Consider the following 26,864-nt stretch of genomic DNA (forward strand, 5'->3'; position numbering starts at 1 on the left):
GAAAGCTGTTGTCAGGCGGGACATGTTCTGAATAAGAAACACCTGTTGAAAGAGAGGAGCGTTTAGCTTCTCAAACATTTGGGACTTTTGGAGTTTCAGATATCAAAATATCAGTCCAAGTCTTGTGTCAGGAGATTTATTATTTTCCTTGCAATATTTTTGGGGGCAATTGAAATTCACGTATATTAATTTACACAATTGGTGTAACAGTGCGCTTTATTTCTTTGAATTAATTATTGACTAGTGCCTTCTCATAGTCAATCACACCAGTTACATATTCAATTTATTAATTTTACCTTAACTTAGGCTAGTAGAGCCTTTCTCTTATCTCAGGTTAATCGTGTGAGTGGGGCTTTCATTTTAATAAACAAAAAATTCTCAGAACATAAAAGATTGTTTTATTAATTTACACTAAACCAGACATTTTTAAATTTACATTTTTTAAATAAGACTAGGCCTATACAAAAGAAAATCTGTCCTTATAAATTTTTTGGTTGAAAGTGAAGTTAATTTAAGTTACCCTAGGCCTATATTGTTTGTAAGAAACCAAATTTACTTTAGCCTATAGATTATTTAAATAGCCATAACCACTAAGTTATGACACAGACAAGGGAAACTTTTGTTTCCTTAGTCAATGGTTATGAACACTTAGCTTAGGTTTAGAGGTGAGATGAGATGTTCACCGCCTCCAGTGTAGATGGTCAGGTCACCCACCGACTACCGAGTCCACCTCCACCTCCACCAGTGGCGTCCCCATGTCCTAATGCTCCTATGCCGGTGTGGGTGTCATGGCGTCGTGTCGTCCGGCCTAGCCGAGCTTCTCCTCGAGTGTTAAGTAATTTTAGAAAGAGGGATGCACCGTCACGAACATTTTCCGATAACTTAATATAAACCGGACTAAACTGTAGGTATTAAACTCCCGGTAGATGGTAATTATATAAAAATTGGTATCGTAACGGTGTTAATTTAAGTAAAAACTGGCGTAGATGCGAACGGTATCAAGATCAGTGAAGAAGTGAGAAAGAAGAAGAAGCCTTGCCTTGCTTGGTTATAGATCTTGCGCGTCGGTTCCTCAACCCTGGAACTGCCAACACCATGAAAACGGAAAATTTCCGTTTTATAGACCAAAAGCGTTTCACCAGTTCTCAACCCAATCCAACTGGATGCGCAGAATACCGATTTGTGTCTAATCCCCGCCCCTCGTCTTCGTCAAAGACAAACAGGGCTCTCATCTAGCCATCTTGGAATATTTACGATTAATCCTTTTATTAAAACCATTTGACTCCAATTTAACCACCATATTATCTAATTGAGCGTCCATTATTGAACTGAATATTGATAATTTGTTTGATTACCGTACCGTTCCGATAATTAATCATTTGTTTATATTCGATTATTACTATTTATTATTATTTATTTAATTATTTATTGGGCCCGTTACATTGGGGTATGTTGAAGCCCAATAAAATATTTTATTTAGATTATCGCATGACTTTTATATCAAAAGTAATCTAGTGAAAAGAAATCAAAAGTCGCTATAATCAAAAATATTTATTTCTGAGTGTATAATTTTTCACTATTTTATATACATCAGAAGTTAGAAGTTTATTGGATTTTAAAACTATGTTATTGGCGTTTCCAACATTTCCATATTTGACATTAGGAAAAAAATAAAAGAAGTTAAAGACTCTATAATAACATAGGGACACCCCTCAGTGGATTATTCTTTGTGAGGAAACACGAAGCAAATATTCCCTTGGATGGAGATTAATGATGCATTGTCACTGGAAGCTTTCGTCATTTTACTAACAAGAGAAAATATCTATTACGGTATTGTCCTCTTTTGTGCGATTTTTAATGTAAGATCACAATATAAGCCTAGGTTGGTGACCAATGTGCATGAACTATACTCCAGGAATATTTTAAGCTATTGTTGGCAGATCTTTGGGTAAAAAGGATCGATTATATTTTATATAACAACTCAGAATAAATCGAACTTTTGATATGTTATTTTTTCCAACGAGACTAAATTTTGATCGAAAAAACAAATTTTTAATATGTCACTCACGTAAATAAATTAAAATTGATAATTCATGTATCATTAAAAATTTACTAGTAGATATTCTTGGCTGTATATTAAAGTTTAAACACACATACACACGCGCGCGTATTCGGAGGAATGCACGCGTATGGGAGGACATGCTATACATTTGATCACTCAAACAATACGATCACTGCAATCGGAAAGGCCAACGCTTATTATGGCTAACTCTACGTAAATTTAACAGAGAATACTGACTCCATCACTATGAGTCATGATATAAGGGAGAATACTTTTTTTCTAGTATATTTCTGTACAGGCACTGACAAGATTCTTTATTTACCGTACACAGACTACAATGCTGTTTTTATCCCACCTCCCATTCTAACTTTTTCACAGCTTGGACATTTGTGTGAAAAAATATTATTGAAAATTATTATTAGGGCTAATAAGTTTTGTTCCTATGAGACAAAAGTATTTCATAACTGAAATAAACAGCGTAAGTTTCTTTTTACGCTACATAAAACACTTACAGTACTTTATCAACTTAAAAACTATAACTTCAGCAAAAATATCACCTAAGGGGTTTTTACACATAAATGGAAATGCTTTTTAAAAATTCAAAACTCTCACTCACAGATGGAATATGACGAAGTTAAACAAACCGGTGAATGATAAATAAAACATCTGGCAGTAATGTTTTAAAAGCTTCCTCTCCACCGGATGTCACCAACACAGATGGGACGCTGTTTAATTTACAGTTTATGTTTTAAAATCTTTCAGCATGGAGTGGGATTTATTGTTTGTAATACTTTGAATATGAACTACTTCGTGGGTATTTTCTTACAAGAGTCGTTCGGGTTTAAACAGATCAATACATGCATAAGGGTTTTTGAGCGGATGGATATTTTTAAAAAGGTAATAACCCCAATAAAGTTCCTTATATGCGAGAAAAATTGCATTCCTAATGTGGAACTACAAATCATCAAGCTATTTCGAATAGTGACTATTTTCAAGGAGTTTAGCTTAAAATAATTTATTTTTAGTAAGAGATAGATAAAAGATCAAAGTTCCTTAAGAAGAAAAAACTAGCAAATAATCTTATATTGTATTTCAAAATATAAAATGTAAGAGTATAAGTAACACACATACATAATGTAATATAGTCTAAAAGAAATTTTAAATTATTTTTACAACTAAACTACTTGGATATTCCATTCTAACTAGTACCAAAAAAGGAAAGAATTGCGTAAATTGCTTTTCGAAATGCCATCAAAATATATCAATAAATAACATAACTATCTAATATCTCAAGGACTCGTTAACCAGAATATTTTGTTATATATTTCAATTGCCAGTGAAAAAGGGGAAGAATGATGAAAGGACTGGTATGACACATTAAAAGCTGACTTGATCAATAATATTGAAAATCAGAAAAAAATAGTAAAAGAAGTTTTCTGTAAGGCTTAATCTTATCCTAAAAAAAAAAAATATACCACATGAGAATCATTAGTTTTTTATATGGATAAATTATCGTTTCCGGGTTTGATTCGGAATAACTTTATAAAATGTATAAGAAGTTTTGCTAGTTTTTCTTTTACTCTAGTCTAAAGAAACCACAGTTAGACATTGGGGAAATCAACTGAAATGTGGCTTTATTTGTAGATACCCAACCATCCGGCAAACCCCCCGAGGAAACTTGGATTTTCATTGCTTTAGTTGATTTAAATTAAATTGTGTTTTATAGCTGAATCTTAAGAGACTTTGGATTTCATTTACATAAACACGAATTGATTTAAAATTTCTATTAATTTTTTTGTATTTCATGAAGAGACATACATATCTAAGGGTGTGGAACACCCCCTTATAAGGAATATACCTAAGTTTTCAGTATCCAGTATGAGTTCTATGAGCTTAGTAATGAAACGTATTAAAATTTATGTTTTTTAAAAGATAATGCTACACAGTAAGGCACTTTGGTATCATACCAAACCACACCTAATAATTAGAACCTAAGCTAACCTAAGGGTGGACTATGATTTAGGTTAGGTTAGGTCAGGATAGGATAGGTTATGAAGATTTTGTTATTTAAACTAATTAAAATCTTATTTGGAAGTCGATTCATCGGTGTGGTCGGTATAATACCAAAGTACATCAATGTACTGTCCTAGTATCATCAGCATTTATTTAAGTTTGTAATGATTATTATGTTTTTAAATTATTAAATAACTTCTTAAATAACTTCTTCTTACTTGTACGGGTTATTAAATTTACGGAAAGTAAATAAAAGAAACGTCTTATAACACTTAAAACATATATTTACGCTTATAGTGTTACTCACAAGACGGTAAATATACAACAAAGATGGTAAGTGGTTTTAAGTGGTGATTTAAATTATTTTAAAAATAATGTAAATATCACCATCGCTGGTTAAATAAACGAAATTAAAACACAATTGACATGACTGCGCAATATGGAGTCAACGAGACTGAGGTCGGGCGTCCGGACGGAAAATGGTGACGATGGTGACGGGAATTGGAAATGACGTCGACCGGAAGACAAGAAACAAACAACATGGCTAGATGACCTAGAAAAAGCGAAAAAGGTTTGATCGTGATCACAATGTGTGAATTTGCAATACAGTGTTGTCCCAATTTATTGCATCAATTTTTGTAGGCTTCCCAGCAAATTAAATAAAGACAGATTCCTAAATTCACCAGTAAAAACTATAAAAATATTAATAGGAAGAATATTTACATTTAAAAATGTTTAAGCCCTGCTTCTCCGTTTTGTTTAAATCACGATCAAAAAGGGTTGTTTTATCGTATGAAGAAAATAATAAAGGTTTTGTAAACAGAATTTTTCACAAATCTAATCCTTATTGAGGATTCTAATCATGACGAGTCATTAGCTTTTGTGATTATTTTCACATATTATGTATGCTCCCCAAAGGACCTATAGGCCTACATTTAATATAAAAATTAATATTTATTTAATATGAGGATGTGGGATGGAAAACCAGTGAGAAAAACTATTTTACGCAAACGTATTTTTATTTTGTCCCATATTTAAATGTATAACAAAATTTGTTACGAGAGAAATAGTTTGAGATGTAAAAATGTGCGAAGTTTAGATTTCTTCAATAAAACTGAACTGGCTGACAAATTGGAGATGTAAACTTGGGCTTGTAACTTTGGAAGGGTCGTAAACAACATAACAAGCTTGGACAAACCCCTTACGTAAAGCCGAGCTGGGCAACTTGAAATGAAAATTGTGTCTGACAAAACATGGCTTAAGCTGGCTCACAGCTAACTTTGTATAAATACTTTAATTCACTTTACATCTAGACCTTTACAGTGTTAAACATATTTGTAACTTTTTTGTCTCCAGTCTTTTCATTTGACTGAATTTGATGTAAATTTATCTGGTTTTACATGTTTATTACATTGACTTTAAAATCAAAGATAAACGCAAATCCCGTAAATATTTTGCAATTTTGATATCTTAACAAAGTTATTTCGACTGGTATAAGAACTAGAGTGGTGTTTAAATTCTGTATGCTAATGAAAAAACTTGATCAAAAAGTTATCTAGTAAATCTTTGAATAAACAATGGATGAAATACGAGATACAGTTATTACCCAACGTAGCGAATATTTTAGATTTGGTTATTTATATTCTCAACCTTATACTCCCCAATCGAGCTTTGTTAGTTATGACTCGAATCAAGTATAAATCTGTATGTATTTGTTATATTATCGTTTATTAATATGTTATACAGTATTATTATACAGGGTGTTCAAAAAAGGTGGGGATATAACTAATTAACCTAGCGATTCCTTTGACCAAAATAAAGAGAAAATCAAGAATACAACATTTTCTAAAATCGCTTCGTTAGCTAAACTAGCAACCAATTTGTATTTTTTACATAAACATTTTTACCTTTTGATTGTTTCCACTAATCTGGTTGAAAATAGATAAGTATGTTAGGATAGAAAAAACACATAAGAAAAAAAGCTACCTTAATCAAATAAAAAATGTAAAAAACTTTAAACACAGATCCCTAGTGGATTTGTGATAAGCGAATGGAAATACTTTTAAGGAACTCAAATTTCTGTATACAGATACTGGAAAAACCTGGCGTCACGTTTTTAATTTCAAGAAAATACTTAATTGCAACCCAAATTGATTCTTTATAACACAACTTATAAAGAAAATTATTCAATTCTATGTGGTTACCCTTTTTTTCAGAATGTTATAAGTAAATTAAGAAAATTTTATGCTAACACATACAAAGGGCGCATTTTATAAGTCTTTGTACAATCGGACACATGTTCACGATAGTTAAGTTGATCTATTTTTCAGCCCAAGTTTTCTACATGTATGCAAAGGGTGTGGGGAATGACTAGCACAACTATAACACATTATATACAAATGTAGATAAGAGGAACATTGAAAAATCTTTAAGTAAAGAGTAGGTTAATAAAAAAGTTATAATAATATACAAATCTGTATGTGTTAATATGTTATCCTGTAAGAGTTCGTTACATACCTGTTCAAATGTATGGGTGGTTAATTTTGAATCACTATGTTGAAAAATGTATTTATTGTTAAATTCTCGATATACTAAATTTAAGATTATTAAAAAGTAGCCTATTGATTTTAATCGCCTTTATTTACAGATCTTGTATTTAGTATATGGTTTATATTGTAATTTATACCATAAAATCGTGTTAACATATGAATGTAAAAATAACTGACCCAGAAACTCCTAACAGTTTGTAACTAATTAGTAAAAGCTTTTCTATATTAATTTGGAAAGTAGACTAAAATAGCAAACAGTCCTTCCAACAACTCTGAAAGAGATGGAAACTAATTTAACTAGCGTAATGTGTTGCTGAAGTATATCCACAAAAGCAGAAATTAATTAAAAGTTATATCCGGGAAAGTTGGCATGTTGCTGTTTACCTACTTAAGTTCTGTAATTAAATTACTGTTTCTGCTGGGAGTTAACGATAAAAACTTACTTAAATTTGTTTACGAGTTTAAGTTTTGGATATTAAACCGTTTGGTAGTTATTATTTTGGAAATCCTTGAACATACTGAAACAAGGTTAGTTTGTAGGACAATAGTCTTTAAATATATACAAATTCTTCATAGTAACACATTATGTGTAGTTAAATAATTTTTTAACGATGGTGGTAGTGTACTTTGAGCTCACTTGAATAAATAAGGAGGTTGGCTCGACCGAGATTTGTTTATTAGGGGCCTTTATTATAAATAGTTCAACACGCAATATCCACCCCTAGGTGTTTGAACACTGAGGTGGAAGTATAAATTTATGAAAGTAATAAATAAACAAAGCAAAAAACTTATATATACATATAATATCCTACCTAAGTATATATACTACCTTAAATATGTATACATACTTAAGGTAGGTAATAAACTACCTAGTGAAATACGTACAAATGTAGTAACAACATAAATGTGAAAATGAGAGTTTAATTAAATACGCTAGAATTACGGCAGCTGTATGTAAAAGCATCGAGGTCAGATAGTTAGCTTACTCATTTCATAATGTCTGCTTAAACTTTAACCTTTGATAAATGAAAGCGTTGGCTGCTAGGACGAGTATCATGTGCAAACAACACCCTTGAGGGCAGTAATGTGAACTGGGCTGTGTCCTACATGGAGCTCTGTGAACAGGCCTGCGCTACAGTCTGCTTATAAATTGGCATTGTTTAAACAAACTGCAGGTAAAAAGAGCTTGATATGAAAAACGTAAAAGATTTATATAACAACTATCTGATGAACTTTTTTTGTAAACAAATATACCATATAGGAACCAGGATAAATTGAAAACATGATTATCAATTTCAAATCATGGCTAAAGGCTAAGTTAATGTACTAAGTAGTACACAAAATACAAAATTTACTTATCACCCTGAAAATTAACATTATCAACAAAATACTTAAGTTAAATGAAAATAAAAAATTAAAGAGGGGAGAAAATTGAATTTCTATTAAATATCAGTTTTTAACGGAATCGCAGATATATACACATCTATTACACTACCAAAACATTGACACATTGTAATGGTAAGGTTAAGTTTGGGAGGAAGATTAACATTGATTAATTGATTATTTTTATGTTTAAATTTGCATAACTCTGGTATAGGTTTTATTTTTGTATTTAATACAACATTCTTATCTTTCACATGTATTTACAGAAATTTTAATTAAATTATAAATACGAGTACAAATTGCATAATTTATGGCATAGATGTTGAAACTAGTTGTCAAATTAAAGGTAGAACAGTGAAGGTACAAATGTACTAATTACGTGTTAAAATATTTGTAATCCATCATCCTAAAGATTCGGAAGTATACAGAGTTATCTATGCATGTTTTATTTGGCAAATGCTGATGTATCAACATGTGGAAACTAATTTTGAAAGTTCTTGTGCTTTATTTATGATCAAAGCATGAAAAAAAAACATCAGTAGCATGTTCCAGGTCCGTGAAGTTGGCGTACCCATATTAGCGTATCCACTTTTGATCATACCAATCGTTAGTTCATCGTTAGTTCTCGATAGTTCCCAAATTTTTTCGTTAGTTCTCAAAAAATAAAAAAGTTATAGCCGATTATAAGTGGGTACGCTAACTTCACACTTCCGGGTTCTAGCACGCGCCGTTTTCTGAGGAGAAATGTTTACATCTATATACCAATCGTTAGTTCTTCGTTAGTCCTCGATAGTTCCCAAATTTTTTCGTTAGTTCTCAAAAAATAAAAAAGTTATGAGGCATACAAAGTGGGTACGCTAACTTCACAATTGTACAATTTCCAGCGGGAACAGTTTTTTTACTATAAATGCCTATATCTATATACCAATCGTTAGTTCTTCGTTAGTTCTCGATAGTTCTCCAAAATTAACGTTAGTTCTCAAAAAATAAAAAAGTTACGAAGCATAAAAAGTGGGTACGCCAACTTCACAGTTATAGAATTTCCAGCGGGCACAGTTTTTTTTACTATAAATGACTATATCTATATACCAATCGTTAGTTCTTCGTTAGTTCTCGATAGTTCTCCAATATTTACGTTAGTTCTCAAAAAATAAAAAAGTTAAGAGGCATACAAAGTGGGTACGCCAACTTCACAATTATAGAATTTCCAGCGGGCACAGTTTTTTTACTATAAATACCTATATCTATATACCAATCGTTAGTTCTTCGTTAGTTCTCGATAGTTCTCCAATATTAACGTTAGTTCTCAAAAAATAAAAAAGTTAAGAGGCATACAAAGTGGGTACGCTAACTTCACAATTGTACAATTTCCAGCGGGAACAGTTTTTTTACTATAAATGCCTATATCTATATACCAATCGTTAGTTCTTCGTTAGTTCTCGATAGTTCTGTAATATTTACATTAGTTCTCAAAAAAATAAAAAAGTTACGAGGCGTACAAAGTGAGTACGCTGACTTCAAATTTATAAAATTTCCTGCGGGCACCGTTTTCTGACTAAAAACGCTTATATCTATTTACCAATCTTTAGTTCTTCGTTATGTCGTGTTAGTTCCCCAATATTATTACTAGTTCTTAAAAAATAAAAAGGCAATAAGGTCTTAAACGTGGTTATGCCAACCTCAAACCCAAATCATTCCTAGCGTGCACCCTTGTCTGACTAAAAGTGCCTATATCTTAATATTAATCGTAAGATGGGCTCACTCATTTATTTTGTTAGTTCTAAAAAAATTCAATAAATATACGTATAGCCAATAATCAATAGATTAACTTATTTAATGCTTCTGATTTCCAGCGCGCACCTTCATTCAACGAAAAATGCTTACAGTATACTACTATACAACTAAATAAATATTGTCTCGACCCCGCCATACCCAATACGCCATGCTAGTAATGTGTTGTACACATTTATTCCATCCACTACTCCAGTCTCCAGTTTGTTCAAGTCCGTATGACCTTCCAGTCTCGATCCGTGCAACTGTCACTCGTAACGTGTTACGTTTAATGATGTAATTTTATAATACTAATACCGAACACAAACAAATACAAACAATACAAACGATTAGTTTAATTAACCAAACAGAAGTTCTTTGATCGTACATATTTTATCTGCTTAATCCAATTCAAATAATCACTGCTTATAAATTACTTTATACCATTTTACTTAGCAGACTCTGGTTTTCATTTTGATGGATAGTTTATTTTGTTTCCATGATGGACTTTTTATAAAATGCACTTTTTCACACAACTAAGTAGGTATAAATATGATTTCATTGCTTATCTAAAACCAATTTTTGGAAGCGTTGTCTTTTTTGGATGTTCTAATTAACTGAACATATTCAACTGTTAATCATTTTGATAACTTAATCAAAATTATCACTCCTAAAAAATAATCTAACCGAGTGACACCTGCAACTACTATTGCGAATATCACAGATAAGCGCTATCCTGGAACTGATAAGCAATCCTTTCTCTTCGAGAGAATCATAATGTGATAGTTATTCTAATGTCAGTGTTACTTTGATTTTCATTGTGTGAAGATGAATCAAATTACAATGCATGGAACTAAAAATTGGTATATAGATTTAAGCGTTTTTAGTCGGAAAACGGTGCCCGCTGGAAATTTTATAATTTTGAAGTCAGCGTACTCACTTTGTATGCCTCGTAACTTTTTTATTTTTTTTTTAGAACTAACGTAAATATTGGAGAAATATCGAGAACTAACAACGAACTAACGATTGGTATATAGATGTAAGCATTTTTATTTAAAAAAAACTGTGCCCGCTGGAAATTCTATAATTGTGAAGTTGGCGTACCCAATTTTTATGCTTCGTAACTTTTTCATTTTTTGAGAACTAACGCAAATATTGGAGAACTATCGAGAACTAACGAAGAACTAACGATTGGTATATAAATATAAGCATTTTTATTTAGAAAACTGTGCCCGGTGGAAATTCTATAATTGTGAAGTTGGCGTACCCACTTTTTATGCTTCGTAACTTTTTTATTTTTTGAGAACTAACGTAAATATTGGAGAACTATCGAGAACTAACGATTGGTATATAGATATAGGCATTTATAGTAAAAAAAACTGTTCCCGCTGGAAATTGTACAATTGTGAAGTTAGCGTACCCACTTTGTATGCCTCATAACTTTTTTATTTTTTGAGAACTAACGAAAAAATTGGAGAACTATCGAGAACTAACGACAAACTAACGATTGGTATATAGATATAGGTATTTATAGTACAAAAACTGTGCCCGCTGGAAATTCTATAATTGTGAAGTTGGCGTACCTACTTTGTATGCCTCTTAACTTTTTTATTTTTTGAGAACTAACGTAAATATTGGAGAACTATCGAGAACTAACGAAGAACTAACGATTGGTATATAGACATAGGCATTTATAGTAAAATAACTGTGCCCGCTGGAAATTCTATAACTGGGAAGTTGGCGTACCCACTTTTTATGCTTCGTAACTTTTTTATTTTTTGAGAACTAACGTTAATTTTGGAGAACTATCGAGAACTAACGAAGAACTAACGATTGGTATATAGATATAGGCATTTATAGTAAAAAAACTGTTCCCGCTGGAAATTGTACAATTGTGAAGTTAGCGTACCCACTTTGTATGCCTCTTAACTTTTTTATTTTTTGAGAACTAACGTAAATATTAGAGAACTATCGAGAACTAACGAAGAACTAACGATTGGTATATAGATATAGGTATTTATAGTAAAAAAACTGTGCCCGCTGGAAATTCTATAATTGTGAAGTTGGCGTACCCACTTTGTATGCCTCTTAACTTTTTTATTTTTTGAGAACTAACGTAAATATTGGAGAACTATCGAGAACTAACGAAGAACTAACGATTGGTATATAGACATAGGCATTTATAGTAAAAAAACTGTGCCCGCTGGAAATTCTATAACTGTGAAGTTGGCGTACCCACTTTTTATGCTTCGTAACTTTTTTATTTTTTGAGAACTAACGTTAATTTTGGAGAACTATCGAGAACTAACGAAGAACTAACGATTGGTATATAGATATAGGCATTTATAGTAAAAAAACTGTTCCCGCTGGAAATTGTACAATTGTGAAGTTAGCGTACCCACTTTGTATGCCTCTTAACTTTTTTATTTTTTGAGAACTAACGTAAATATTAGAGAACTATCGAGAACTAACGAAGAACTAACGATTGGTATATAGATATAGGTATTTATAGTAAAAAAACTGTGCCCGCTGGAAATTCTATAATTGTGAAGTTGGCGTACCCACTTTGTATGCCTCTTAACTTTTTTATTTTTTGAGAACTAACGTAAATATTGGAGAACTATCGAGAACTAACGAAGAACTAACGATTGGTATATAGATATAGGCATTTATAGTAAAAAAACTGTGCCCGCTGGAAATTCTATAACTGTGAAGTTGGCGTACTCACTTTTTATGCTTCGTAACTTTTTTATTTTTTGAGAACTAACGTTAATTTTGGAGAACTATCGAGAACTAACGAAGAACTAACGATTGGTATATAGATATAGGCATTTATAGTAAAAAAACTGTTCCCGCTGGAAATTTTACAATTGTGAAGTTAGCGTACCCACTTTGTATGCCTCATAACTTTATTATTTTTTGAGAACTAACGAAAAAATTTGGGAACTATCGAGGACTAACGAAGAACTAACGATTGGTATATAGATGTAAACATTTCTCCTCAGAAAACGGCGCGTGCTAGAACCCGGAAGTGTGAAGTTAGCGTACCCACTTATAATCGGCTATAACTTTTTTATTTTTTGAGAACTAACGAAAAAATTTGGGAACTATCGAGAACTAACGATGAACTAACGATTGGTATGATCAAAAGTGGATACGCTAATATGGGTACGCCAACTTCACGGACCTGCATGTTCCTCCACTATTTACAATTTTCCACAGCAATACACCCCTAATTTTATTTTCAACTTTTTTCAGAAAGCTTAAAACCCCCAATAAACCGTCAAAGTTTTAAACGTAGGTCAGGTGCTTGCGTGAGCATCCGGTATTTAAATATTCCGAGAAAGAAACAAAATGCCAGCCTGCCACATAAATCAGACGGTAATTAATGTCGGCATGCATACAAGGGAGAAGAAGGGAAATTTATATCGGCGGGGAGAAGGGTTGGCACGCCTGACGAGGAGGGTGGCACGGGTCAGTCGGCTTTGTGACGTAGTGGGATGAGGTTGTGTGACGCGTTACGTGGACCATGATATAGGTACCACCCTGCTGTTATCATGGCGCTACGGTGACCGGGGATTGATAAGGTCAGTGATACAAACAGAGAATTACACATATATTGAGGAAATTGTGGTACGAATTGACATAAGATACATAATTATCATAAACATAAGATTTTGAACAGGGTTTGACGTCAACGCTTTCAAGCTGATAAAATACCAGATTGTGAACTCCCGAGAGTGGATAATTTGGTTAAAAATAATATTTATGTATGCTTTGAACTCAAAATATACCTTTTGATTTTTTTATGAATTGAGTTTGTACACGAAACGACATGACGTGTGTGAACCTCTTCGGGTACTTCTTTATTTAAATTTACGATTTGAAACACATGAAAATATAATAAAAACAAGTTCCTAATACATTTATTTTATATAATAGGTGTATTAATTAATTTTTCCCCTTTTATAAATATATTTTAATGCAACAGTCATGTTCATATTATATAACATTTTATTTATTCAATATAAATCCAATTTAACTTCTTAGTTCTTAGTTGAATGTGGAAATATGTTGTATACAAAATTATAAAAAATAGTGCTTAAGGTTAACACGTCTATTGATTAACACTATGAGACTAATAATAAGGTAACCTTTAAACCCTGTTAAACTATACTACCTCCACCATGACACTAATCAATGTATATGTCATTAGTGGTTATATAAACATAATAATTCATACTACATTAATATTTTAAAGTAAAAAAAAAAAACAAAATAATAAAGACAAAATAATAAAGACAAAATAATATTACACTTAAATTTCTCGAAATAATCCATTATCTTAAATACCACATGAGGGTGACAGGGTCTTGGACAACAAAAATTAGTTTTAATTTTGTAACAAATTAACCAATATGAAAATATAATTTACAAAGAAGTAAAAAAAATATGTTGAACATCAAAACACACGACTTCTTCCACCTTAAACACCAAAGCATAATCAATTTCACTTGGATTCTGGAGAATGGACTTTGTAATGTAAAATACAAGTGATGAAGGTTATTTCATTTTGGCATGTAACCCACAAATTCAGCTTTACTTTTTACAATAAAGAATAAAAGTCTCTGATCTTTTACATATTACAATATTGATTTAAAAATATCATTTTTAAGTAGTGAATAAAGCACAACTGAGCACCCTGAAAAAAATATTATATTTTGTTCAAGTGGCATTTTTCAATAATAAATAATAATTAATAAATAATAAGCAATAATAATTTGGCTAATCAAGATATGATTTCGATTTTTTAGATGTTCTTCATATATGAATATTTAAATAAAGTTTATAGACAAATAAAAAATAAATATTGAACTAGAAAGCTTATATACATTAGTTATATTTAGTAATGAAATTAACACACTATTTTTCAACTTTTAGTTTTTCGACAGAATATATTTTTAAGTTACCCAATTTGAAAATTCGTACACGTTTTTGTGAACTTGTTTTCTGATTCTACGTCCGGTTTAGAGGGGTTTGAAAATGCAAGGGTGAATAGGTGAATTTGCTAGCCTAATTGAACCTTTAGCCTGCTGAATTGTTTAGTCGTGATGATGACGTCACCAACCCAATTTCCGCGCAGCTTCCAACGAGGTAATGGAATTGAAATTTGTACTCTCTGTAACGTTCGGGATGCGCTTCTCCTGAATCATTGACAAAACCGTCTAAAATAGCGGCTTTTCATTCGCAAAACTCCCATTTTATGTAACCGATTTTATAAAAACACTCTTGTGAACGTTATTTATTTATTTATTTTTTTTTTATTTTGTTACGTTTAGAAAAATGATGATACTGAATACGCAGAGATTTGTATATACGATAAAAAGATTGAGTGTATGTTAGAAATAAAATATAAATGTATTAGGCCTATTAATACAACCTTATTAATACATAATTTTTCGGGGGACGTTATTTGTTTTACCTAAGACATTTTCTAAACTAGCCTTTTTCAATTCAGTTTTGGAATTGAGTAACAATCACTAAAAGTATTGTTTACTTACTTAACAGTATTGTTTTGTTTATTTTGCAGTAAAAGTTTGTACCAATGAGGGTCAAGTGTTAAGAGAATATAAATAAAATTGCAGTACTTTTAAAGTCACCCTATAATCTGTTAAGGCCAATTAGGTGATTAAAAATGAGTGAGTTGTGGGAAAATAAGTCGTTGCATCACAATCAGTGGCAATGAGAGGTTATTAACGAAATCATAACCTCTTTTATGTTATGAAGGAAGTTATGGTTAGTGATTTTTATAAATTAAGTAATGGTCGTAAGTAAAGTACGCAACTCTTGTAATTAGCCTTTACGACACTCGTAGAAGTTTTAAGATACTCGCCAAGCCTCTACCTTAAATTATCTACTCGCGTCATTAAGACTATCCTTATGCGGGCGTTGCGTAAACTAATTTTACTAACTTACTACTCGTTAGTAAAATTATTATGACACACGCTATGATGTAAATATATGAGAAAGAGCATGAACACCACACGGGTGATTTAAAATGTCCTTTATAAGTAAAATCACAAAACCTAAAACGTTTGATGATTTACAGTATGTACAAATATTTTAATAATTTAATTTACGTCACCTGATTGAGTGATGTCATACAACAACCACTGCATATTCACGCATATAAAACTTACACTAAACACTACTTTTAATTGTTCCTACAACCTTTGTCATGTATGTGGAGTGGATTTGTATGTCCAAACATCTTGTCAAACGAGTTTTTAATCGCAAAACAGTAAAATGGCATTTAAATTCTAAAAAAAATCCTTTTGTGCATACAAACAAATAAATATACACTCATGGAAATATTCCCTGCGAGAAATGATTCAATAGGCCTGTGGCGTTAGAAATGAACGATATTGTTTGCGGATATTACAGCCTGTTAACACGACCTGCCCAAGGGACTACGTTGTGAGTGTTTATCCCCCTCAATATTAAATGATGAGAGTATTTGTTTTTAGTTTATAATTTTTTTAATTGTAAGCTAAGGTATCATAGTTTACATTAATTAGTTGGAAGTTAGAAAATATTGGTATACATTTAGACTAAGAAAATTTTGTAACGTAATTGTAGTAGATTTAATTTTTCCCAAACAGCTTTTAAAAAGTTGCTCAAACTAAGATTATGGGACTTGAGCTACAAATAAAGTGTGCTAAAGTATTTTAGACGTTTTGGTGACATTTTTTACCAAAAATATATTCTTTGTTTTTTTCATTATAAACACCAACGTATGGTATAGTAACAAATAGACCCCTAGATAACAAACATATTGACAATACTTTTGTATGAATCCTAAATCTTCTGTTTTTTAGTTACATGTTTTTTACTAGAAACATTTCAAAGCCGTAGAAATTATATTGAATTAACAATAAAAATACGGCTAACTTGTAGGTAACGAACGCAAGTTATTAAACAATCTAATCATCCTAGATATAACACGAAAGTTATTAAAGACAAATCTAAGAAGCAATTTTCTCAGAAATTCATGACACAGAATTTCCTTTGTTCAAGTTTCCCTTTGTTTCAATAAGCCCAGGCTATTCAAACTAGTGAGTTTTTCCCAAGTAAATTTGGAATTTGGTAGGAAAAATCCTCTATTGGGACAAAATTGATCACACAATTGAGATTCACTGTAATCGCATAATTAAAATTCATATTTTAATTCGTATTTTATAAATCCACTATTTTCCTACTAGCAATGTAGCTTTGATCCTTAAACGTATTTTTTACAAAAATGAAATAGAAAAAAATATAGTTTTCTAAACTGTAACTATGAAGACAAACTCTCTTAGGTGTTTTGAATAATCTTAGTAAGTTATTTTTGTCATTGATAAGTGTTTGTTGTAGTTGTAACTGTAAGAAAACAATACGAGGTTTAAAGGATTGTGTAACTCAAAATCTTTAACTTCAAAAATAGTTTTCTTGTTATTTAATTTTAGTTTTTATGAGCCTTAATGATTCACAAGCATCACTTAACACAAGTCCATTTCAGAATGATAAACAAACTGGTACGTCTCAAGTAGACATTGACGTATGAAACCATCTTCACTAATACATACTATCAATATTAAATTCTTCAAGCAAATAATCAGGCTAAGAGCGAAAATAGATCGATAAAACTACCATATTAAATGTTTGTTTTTCACGAGCAGGCGTCGCTGCAGTTTTAACTTACTCGATAAGCTACTTTCCAATTATCTCGAAAGTTTTACCGTCTAATGTCAAGCTTTATGTTGATCGCTGTGGTGTAATTTTTCTTTTATTATCTGTTAATCACCAGGTGAGTTACACAAACGTCTAAACCTACTTTTATCTCCGCATTAAGTAATTACTTGGGCACACCCTACATTTAACTGAATTGGATCAGTTTGACAATCATTAGGTGTTAATCTTTTTCACGTGTTGCTTAAAAAATAAACGAGTTCTATACGTGTTCAATGGTGACCTAAGATATCGAGTGTGTTTTACACGTAGTTTCAATTATGTTTGAAAAGTCCTCTTTTTGACCTGCATTGGATTGGCATCGTCAAATGGAAACGGAATGGAGTAATAATATGCTTAAAGGAGTTAAAACCGTGTAGGAAAAAAGGTAGCTGAAAGAGTTTGGACCAATGAGGTTCAAGAATTAAGAGATAAGATAAGTAAAATTGTAATACGTTAAAAGTCACCCTATCATCTGTTAAGACCAATTTAATTGATTAAAAATGAGTGAGTGGTTGGGACAATAAGTAGTTGCATCACAATCAGAAGCAATGAGAGGCTGTTTACAGTTTTGTAATGTGGTAAAATAACCACAGTATCAAAAACCCCACAACCTGCTAATGCTACTGCTACTCAACAAAATGCACTCAGTAAGTAACAAGTAGTATACAAGTGGTTTTTTCACATATAACTTAGAAGGAAATTCCCTTGTTATTCTCATTGGTTTAAACTCTGTGGAAGTTTGGCATTTTGAAAAACATATTGCATCATGGGTTGGTCTTTGAATTTATTGTATCAAGTGTTTACATAGCTTGGTTGCTATCAAAAAGATTCGTTGGAATTAAATCGACATTGTTCTATGTTTATTATCTATACATGCAGAAACTATTAATCTGACGTCAGCCTGAAATTGGCAGTATGTTTTTTGCTAAAGCTACATTCTATGGAAACGATGTATTAAACTTAAGAAGAAAGTTTCATAGATTCCATTACTACCGGTATATAAAATTTCAAAATCGAAATACTCAACATAAATGATACAATAGAGTTTACTTAATACATCAAATCTCTTGCTATCCAAACACCCTAAAATCTTGTATTTTATTCAACCAATTCCATGTATGGATTGCATTTTAAACGTTGGTATTATTGAAAAGCGTTATGTAGAAGCAGGCAAATGACAGATGGATATTTTTGGACGCCTCACATGTGCGACAAACCTACACAAACAGAATATAATTAGCTTTGTTCATAACAATATTGTTACGTGAGGTTACGTAATTGTATTTTTGAACAAAACGTGATTGAATGAATTTGAATGTATTTAATAATATGGTTCCTGCCCTATACAACTAAAACTTTCACTCTGTACACCATAAAATGTAATGCACGTTTGAGTTTTAAATATTAATAATGTTTATTAAATATATACTGTACTCGCGTTTTACAACAACATATAATTTTAGTATGTTATACATCAGGTCGTACTTATATTTTAGTGTTTTAAATCACCAGAAAATTGCCGTTTCCCCAGAATACACAAGTAGTTGGTACATTATGTGAACACATACGTAGTTAATAAAATGAGTGCTACAAGCCCCCTATGCAAGGAGACAAAAGAAATAACATTATTATGATAGACTTTTTTGCTCACTTTTTTATTAGTTGTATAGTTTGAAAGGGATTATAACTACACTAAGGGATGTGCTTAACATTTATTTCTTGTACCTCCGAAATTAATGAAACCATAAAATGAATTATTGTGACTGCTCATTTTTGAGTTTGAAAAATAGGTGGATTGTTATGTTTAGGCTCAACAGTATGAACTATCTTGCTTCGTCAAAGGTTGCTTGAGCAGTATCCTACTATAGATATAGACTACTAGATTTATAGACTTCGTCCAAGACTTTTAATGGTGCAATAATAACCCAATCAATTGATCAATTAACGGAGCAAGGTTATACATGCGTTTTTGGTATTTAAATAATTTTTAACATATGTATAGTTTAATTTTGGTGTTTTTTTAAAGTGATGCCTTTCTGTGATTGTGTAAAGTTTCGATAATACTCCCTTCAAACACGAGAATAAATTCATGCGCTTAAACAGCGAGAACTGGTCAAACAAAGCGTGCGATTTGTACGTTTGGGGAAGACTGACAAACAAAAACTTTGTTATGTAATGTCTTTTGTAATGATGCATTGTTACCAAAATGTGTCAGAAACACAATATTTAGTTGAGTAATTTATTTCAAAAGTAATTAAATAATCGTTTTGTATTTTTAATATGATATCGTGTTTAGTTTCCTAGCTTCTTCATGCTACTGTATATACTCCAGGCCCGTTTTTTTGGTTTGGAGTTTTTTGAAAATATCTTTGGAGAAAATCTGTTACTGATTAATTTTTTACTCAGTATATTAATAAAATAATAAGAAGGTAGTAAAATACCATCCACTGTTGTCTAATGCCACTGAAGTGTTTTTGATACAGAAATATAGGGGGGGGGGGGTGGTTTTGGTTCGGGGGTGGAAATGTTATACATCTTTAAATCATCCCTTGGTTTTAAAACGAATACTAGTAACTGTGAAAGCTCTTATTACGATGAAAGAGTGGTTCAAGAACTGTTTGGAGGTGTTCAATTATTTTTTTAGGGGGAGTAAATATTTAAAAGTGCTAAATTCCCCTAATATATTGGGTTTTAGTACCTCAGTCTAGCCATCCTGTCAGATGACAAGTATCTAGCACGTTTGTGAATGAGTGACAGTTGACCTTTAAACATGTAGTGCCCAGAAAAAAAATTAGATTTTCTTCAAAATTCGCCATTTTAATTTTTTTTATGAGTATAAAAAAGTCTTCTTTGGGGATTTTTCGAAGTTGGGAGCATTACTCCCAACGTACCTGGGGACCGAGCCATGGCTCGGTGTAGTTTGTTTCGATTGTATAAGCAATATAAAGGAAACTCACGTTTTATTTACAACTCATTTTGGCTTTTAGACTATTATTTAAGTATCAGTGGAGTTTCAATTTATTATGATGGAAATTTTAACCTGGCATATCCTCACTTCATGCTACAGTATAATTTGAATTTAAAACGACTAAATTTGTTGTTGTTTTGTTCTTTGTTTTCTTGTTCGATTTTTGTCTGAGCTCCATCAACTCAACTTCTCAAAGTGGAGATTTATATAAAATTAACCAAGATAATATTTATATTGGCTGCAACATGAAAATCAAGCTAAGCGTTGGGTCCAAGTGAAAAACAAAATGAAACTATTAAAACATACAACGACTGTAAACTTGAATTACACATCCAGCAAAACTATAATGTATTTTTTTGTAGTAAGTAGAAAATTATATCGAAATTAGTTTTTAACTTTAAAGTGGAAAAATTGAGCTATGACGTAATTGGAATTATTTATCAGGAAACTAATTCGTTGCACGCAGTATTTGTCCGATTGGATAACGCCAGTAATTAAAGCGATAGTCCTTTAATGCAAAACTGCAATGTTTTTGCTTGTAATCCCACCGGTATTGTATCGACGAGGATTAAATACTAACGAATGGTGCAATATATTGTAAACTGCGCGAGAGATACCATGTGTAATACATTTTATTTCAATTTACATTGTTCTAAAGGTAAAACGAGTTTACTACTTACATTCTTATAACAATGGTATATACAGGACAAAATTAAATTAAATACACTTTAATTTTCCACAATATGATACTGTACATTATAATATATAGAATTTTTATCCTTTCTCCTTAGTAAAACAAATATGTGCTTCTCTTACTTACTCCAAATACGATGAATGTAATTTAACACCAAAAGGATAAGAAAATAATAGTCCCAATATTACAAAACTCAAAGGAAAAGTCCACATGGCCAGAGCCTGAAAATATTTAGTGGACTGAGTACCTGAAATATTTAAGATTGTGTGAAATATTGGATGAAAACAGCTTTTTTAGAGTCATTGTTGTATATTTTAAAGTGCTCAATACTTAACTAAATATTACTTTTAGTTAACTATAAGTTACTATTAGACTATTATGAATAACTAAATTTAGTAATAAGAAAACAATCTTTCGTAAAAAAAATAATAATAACCACATACAAAAAATTAAAATAACGAATCTAGTTGTAATTTGAAGGTAAGTATTGTGAGAAAAGTACCCAGTGTGTGTGCAGTGAGAGATAATAATACCCCCGCCGCAGCAAACCTGCCGTCTAAGCGAATTTCCATTTGGCTGAATTGACTTTCAATCGATCTATTTAAATGACATTAGGTTTAACGAGTACCTAGGTTTGCTGCTACAAGGAAACTAATAAAGTGTGTGTTTTAAGTAAAATAATTATTGCTTAGTAGAAAATGAATATATTTGCCAAGTTTGATCAAAAGATATCCATAAACAAGCAAACTACAACATTTTACAATATTCTCCATAAGAATAACATGGGAATTTTAAATTTACAATTTTTTAGTCTTCTCCGTAACCAATAACCGTACAAAAACACTTTAATATACTGAATTGTTTGTTTTTTTAAGCTCTTTAAGAAGGTTTAGAGAAAAAATGGGAAATTTTGTGTTTTGAGGGTCAAAAGTGAGAAAAACCAATTTTTACCCCATAAAACCCCCCATAAAAACCTGTTCCCATGGTCCGATCATGCTGGATCGCGAACTCATTCAAGTTTATCCCGCCTTACACCTTCAAACCAAATTTCATCAAAATCGGATAAAAATTACTCAAGTTATCGTGTTCACGGACACATATATATATATATATAAATCTATATATATATATATATACATATATAAAAAGTTTAACGAATGGTGTTTTTGGCCTCTGGGGACATCATAATGAAAAAGTAAATCGGTCCCGGGCCTAAGTCTTACCATGAGACCTACGGTAATAGCTACTTCCCTATAGGGAAATTCGCTAAAATTAAGATAAAATTGATACAATAAAATAGAGCTTGACTAAACCAAGAGTCCGTTTGTTTGAAATAGTTCTGAAACAATAAAATCCAGAGGTTATCTATATAATTGGTCATAATTCGTAGACTTTGAAGAGCTTTCGGTTATTATACTTCATCCTTAAACCTTAAGTAGTACTTTAGATCGTTATGTAGTAACAAGAGCAGGGTTTGGACCCTTCCCTTTTAAAACGTTAAAAATGCCTTTTTCGTAGAATACACACAAAACAGTAGGCTACAGTAGTTTGAATATTTCATGTAAAGATTTTTACGCCACACTGTTTTAACGAACTTCATACGCAAGGATTAAGTCCAGAAAACAGCTGTTTGTACTACTGTACTGTAATGAGTTTTTACTGGCCACCAACCAGCTGGTAATACAGGGTGTTTATAAAAAAACTTTACAACTTTAACATTCTCCCATTCATGATCCATGGGACATAAACGTTTCCTATTGACACCACATGAAAGGGCTGCTCAAAAAGTTTTAATCAGCTGGCAGTTCAATCAGCTGATGACCTTACATTGTTGTTTGGTAAACAAAAACAAATAATTGAAAAGTCTCATTAGCATCGCAATGGAAGCACGAATCAAAGCGCAGTGTGTGGAGTGGTTCATTGAAACGAAATCTGATGTTGTTGTTCAACGGAGATTTCGGACAAGATATAATAGGAATCCTCCTTCAAGACCCACAAGATCAGGAGAGCGTTTGATGAAATAGATCATTCAATTTTGCGTCGTGTTTGGTCAGAACTGGAATGTCGACTTGATTTTTTGCGAGCGAACAACGGGAAACACATTGAAGTTAGGTAAACTTTTTATCATGTAAATAAAACTTGAGAAAATTTCCTAAATTTTAATTTTTGTTTCATAGCTGTAAGTGAAAAAATAAAGGTTTTATGATTGTTTAAAGTTGTAAAGTTTTTTTATAAACACCCTTATTTGTCAATGAGTGGTTAAATAATCAATAACATAACCTCTCTTAGAGGTTAGTAGTGATTTTGAGTCATAGTCAGTAGTAATATAAGGATATGTACGGATTTTTTATTGTTAATTTAGCATTATGGCGTAAAATATCGAACGCGAATCGTCCAAGACTCGTACGGTGATCTCTCACTCGACTTCGTCTAGCACGGGAACGTCCACATTCGTCCGGTAAACACCTATTTTCAGGACTAGTAACGTAATGTATTATAACATACAATGTACTAACTTAATCATACTGTTTATAGTTTTCATACTGGTACACTGTTTTGGTGATTCAGTTAACACAGTGTAAGGTGGAGAGAAAGGGATAAAATCGGGTTTAACCATTAAATAAACCTGCAGTCGTACATTATAACTGATTCACTCCTTTCTAAAAATCAAACTTGAAATTACAAAAACTAAGTTTCTGATTTGAATATAAATAAATATCCAAGATTTCATTTGATGCATTTACAAAATACATACAAAATACATAGTAATTACATTATCACATATAAGTATTTATGTTGTTTTCCGAGTCTTGTTTGATCTAAACCTTAACAAAGCAATTTGTGTTTCGAATATGTTTAGAGTATTCCTCTCTCTGTAGTTTCCTAGAGTTATGAGTCTTCTAATTTTAACTTCCCTCAAGTTTATAATCAAAGCAAGTAATGCAATATGCATTCTAAACTTGTGCAGTTATATGCCACGAGAATTCGTCGAAATTCAGTAGCTGACATAACTTAGTTAACCAATAAAGAAGTTCTGATAACCCTGACAGATATAATATACAGTAATTCGGTTTAGATTTTTGAGATGCCTAAGGGACTTGCAATTCCCTCTTGACTAGAATTGTCTGTTTTAACACAAAATGGCTACCTTTTTGCTTCTACAAAAAGTTATCATTTTGTTTAGACGATTTTAAAAGTTAGATACTCAAAATAGTTAACACAAGTATTCTTCCTAATTATTTTGTATGACCATAGACACAAGACAGTTGTACCGTTCATTTGTATTGTAGCGACTGGAGTGCAGAAGTTACAAATACAAGTATTAAATGCTAAGCTCACACTATTATTTATATCTGCAATATTTGTACTGTCTTATACACTGATTTTTGTAGTTATATCGTGAGTTTAAATTTTCGCAAACCCCTTTTCAATTACATTCGTAAAAAAATAGATCACATAGGATGTACATATTTGAAAATTATATTTTTCTAACTACAGTACTAATTTTATAGGACAAACAATAGATGAATTATTTAAAACATTTGATAATCTTGATGTAAAACTTGTAACTAATAAAACAATAATTATTAAGGGTATCATTTCAAACAATGAAAAAATATTTACCTGATCTTGGCAAATTCATGTTCGAATATTGGGTAGATTGTTCCCTAGCTTTAACATAGATTTGAAAGGAACCTTTGTAGAAATATGGTAGCATGGTGTTGTTCGGGAGTTCGTTGTTTGTATTCTTAGCTATACGCACACACGCACACAAACGCACACGCACACTTAAACAACGACGTATAATTAGACATCATGTTTACCAAACAGTTACGGTTCTCTTTACTACCAAACAAAGTTAAATATTTACCAATCGTGAACAATGACCATTGCCTAAACGACCATTTCATCTTGAAGACTAAAACTAAAGTAAAACTTTTGTTCCTCCAATTTAAGTGAACGTTTGTTGTTAGTAGCAAGAACTACAGTGTGACACACACAAGATATCAAATGGTTTGAATGGGATAATTCTTTTCTAAGGGGTACGAGATCAAATATCGCAGATCACCAACGGCTTTATCGATATGATATTTCGTGACTGGTGGCTCAAATCCACTGAAAATGTAAGTCCACCATGAAACGATATGGATCTCAACTAGTATTTTCACAGAATCTGAGAACTCTTTTTTTAATTAGTTAACAATTAATAATGACTAAAACACACTTTAAATTACTGTAAATAATAAACATCAACATTTCACCTCGAGAAAAACTTACATCCTGACACTAATAGGTCGTTTTAGTATTTCATTCACGAAATAATTTTTCGTTGGAACTAACATAAATTTATTATAATTACAGTATTGACATTCAATACTGTTCAAACAGTTCATACAATATTTCATATCGTAAATGTGACGTTGGAGAGTCAAATTTAATTAGGATCTCGCCTTCACAGCACCGCTTGGGAGTTATCCGTTCTGACGTCATTGAAGCGGCTTAATTAGTTAATTCACTCATGGCTCAGTAAAAATACTCTCAATTCCCCGTGGTAAAAGCCTACGTGATAAAGTAATCCAGAATTTTAAAGGATCGTATTTGCCTTTACGATGCAAAATTAAATGGAAATGCCTAAATTCTGTCAAATTTTGTCAAAACGATTCTATAGTTTACATGCTGTTTATTTATAGTGATATATTTGTAGTTTGTCAAACAATATGTACACTACCATAGGGTTAACAACTATATACTTAAAATATGTTAAAGATTTTGAAGACATAAATTAAATGTAGCCTATCATATAAATTGAAGTGGATTTTCGTTAACATGCTCACATGTTATCAGGGTTCATCGAAGCAATCAACAAATGCACATCAGAAATTGGGTGACTATGCGTGAAAACTCATTTTACAATTTCATTTCAAACTTTTAACAAGATCATACGTTATTAAATTATATGCATGTTTTTATTTTACATTTAAATTCAAGTTGAGCAATACTTTAAGTGTGTAAAGTTTACGGCATTTGGCATTGTATGTCAAAATGATTTTGTATCTGCACTTAATGATATAAATACATGTCATTGATATTTAGTACCGTATTATGCACAAGCTTTTTTTCACATAAATCCGTAAAAGGTTCATAATTATTAATTTACTTTAATCAATATAACAATGTGTTTAAGACATTTTTCATTTTCATTGGTTGACATGTTAAGATGTTGATTAAAACAAACTCGGTAAAGCCCAAATCTGCGTAATAGAATTGTGGCCTTATTAAATCCAATCACTCAAGAAGGCACACATAAAAAAATACTCAGATTACCAATATTAAAGTGATTCAAACTTTTATTTTAGTTACATTCTACTTAAACCTCCAACAGAAATAAAGAAACGTTTTATGAATAAATATTTATGATAATATATTAAATTGGTTTGCAACGAAACTACTTTGTGTGGATCATTAAAATGTATAACGCCACTAAAATATATGATACCCAGTATGAATTTAAAACAAGAATTGCAACAACAGAGCTGCATAACTAGATGCTGCAATCTTTATTTTCATCTTTTTTTTTTTAGGTAATGGTCTCATAACAATTTTGACCTCACAACACTAAAATTCATCGTCGGGAAAATGAAATGATGTCTTTGT

General features: G+C 31.5%; 1 protein-coding gene across 3 annotated transcripts in view; it reads left to right on the plus strand.

The window, feature by feature from the left end:
- Positions 1-13,266: 13,266 nt before the first annotated feature.
- The window catches only part of LOC128993502 (CD82 antigen-like), a 74,299-nt gene continuing 60,701 nt past the window's right edge, over positions 13,267-26,864 (plus strand). For all 3 annotated transcript variants that reach the window (XM_054417454.1, XM_054417457.1, XM_054417455.1), the window contains exon 1: positions 13,267-13,364. The gene's annotated coding sequence lies outside the window, so the exon portion shown is untranslated. The remainder of the gene's footprint in view (positions 13,365-26,864) is intronic.

The sequence above is a fragment of the Macrosteles quadrilineatus genome, unplaced genomic scaffold (assembly GCF_028750875.1).
Source record: "Macrosteles quadrilineatus isolate MER2022 unplaced genomic scaffold, UCM_ALF_1.0 Scaffold_4__1_contigs__length_99947679, whole genome shotgun sequence".
NCBI lineage: Eukaryota > Metazoa > Arthropoda > Insecta > Hemiptera > Cicadellidae > Macrosteles > Macrosteles quadrilineatus.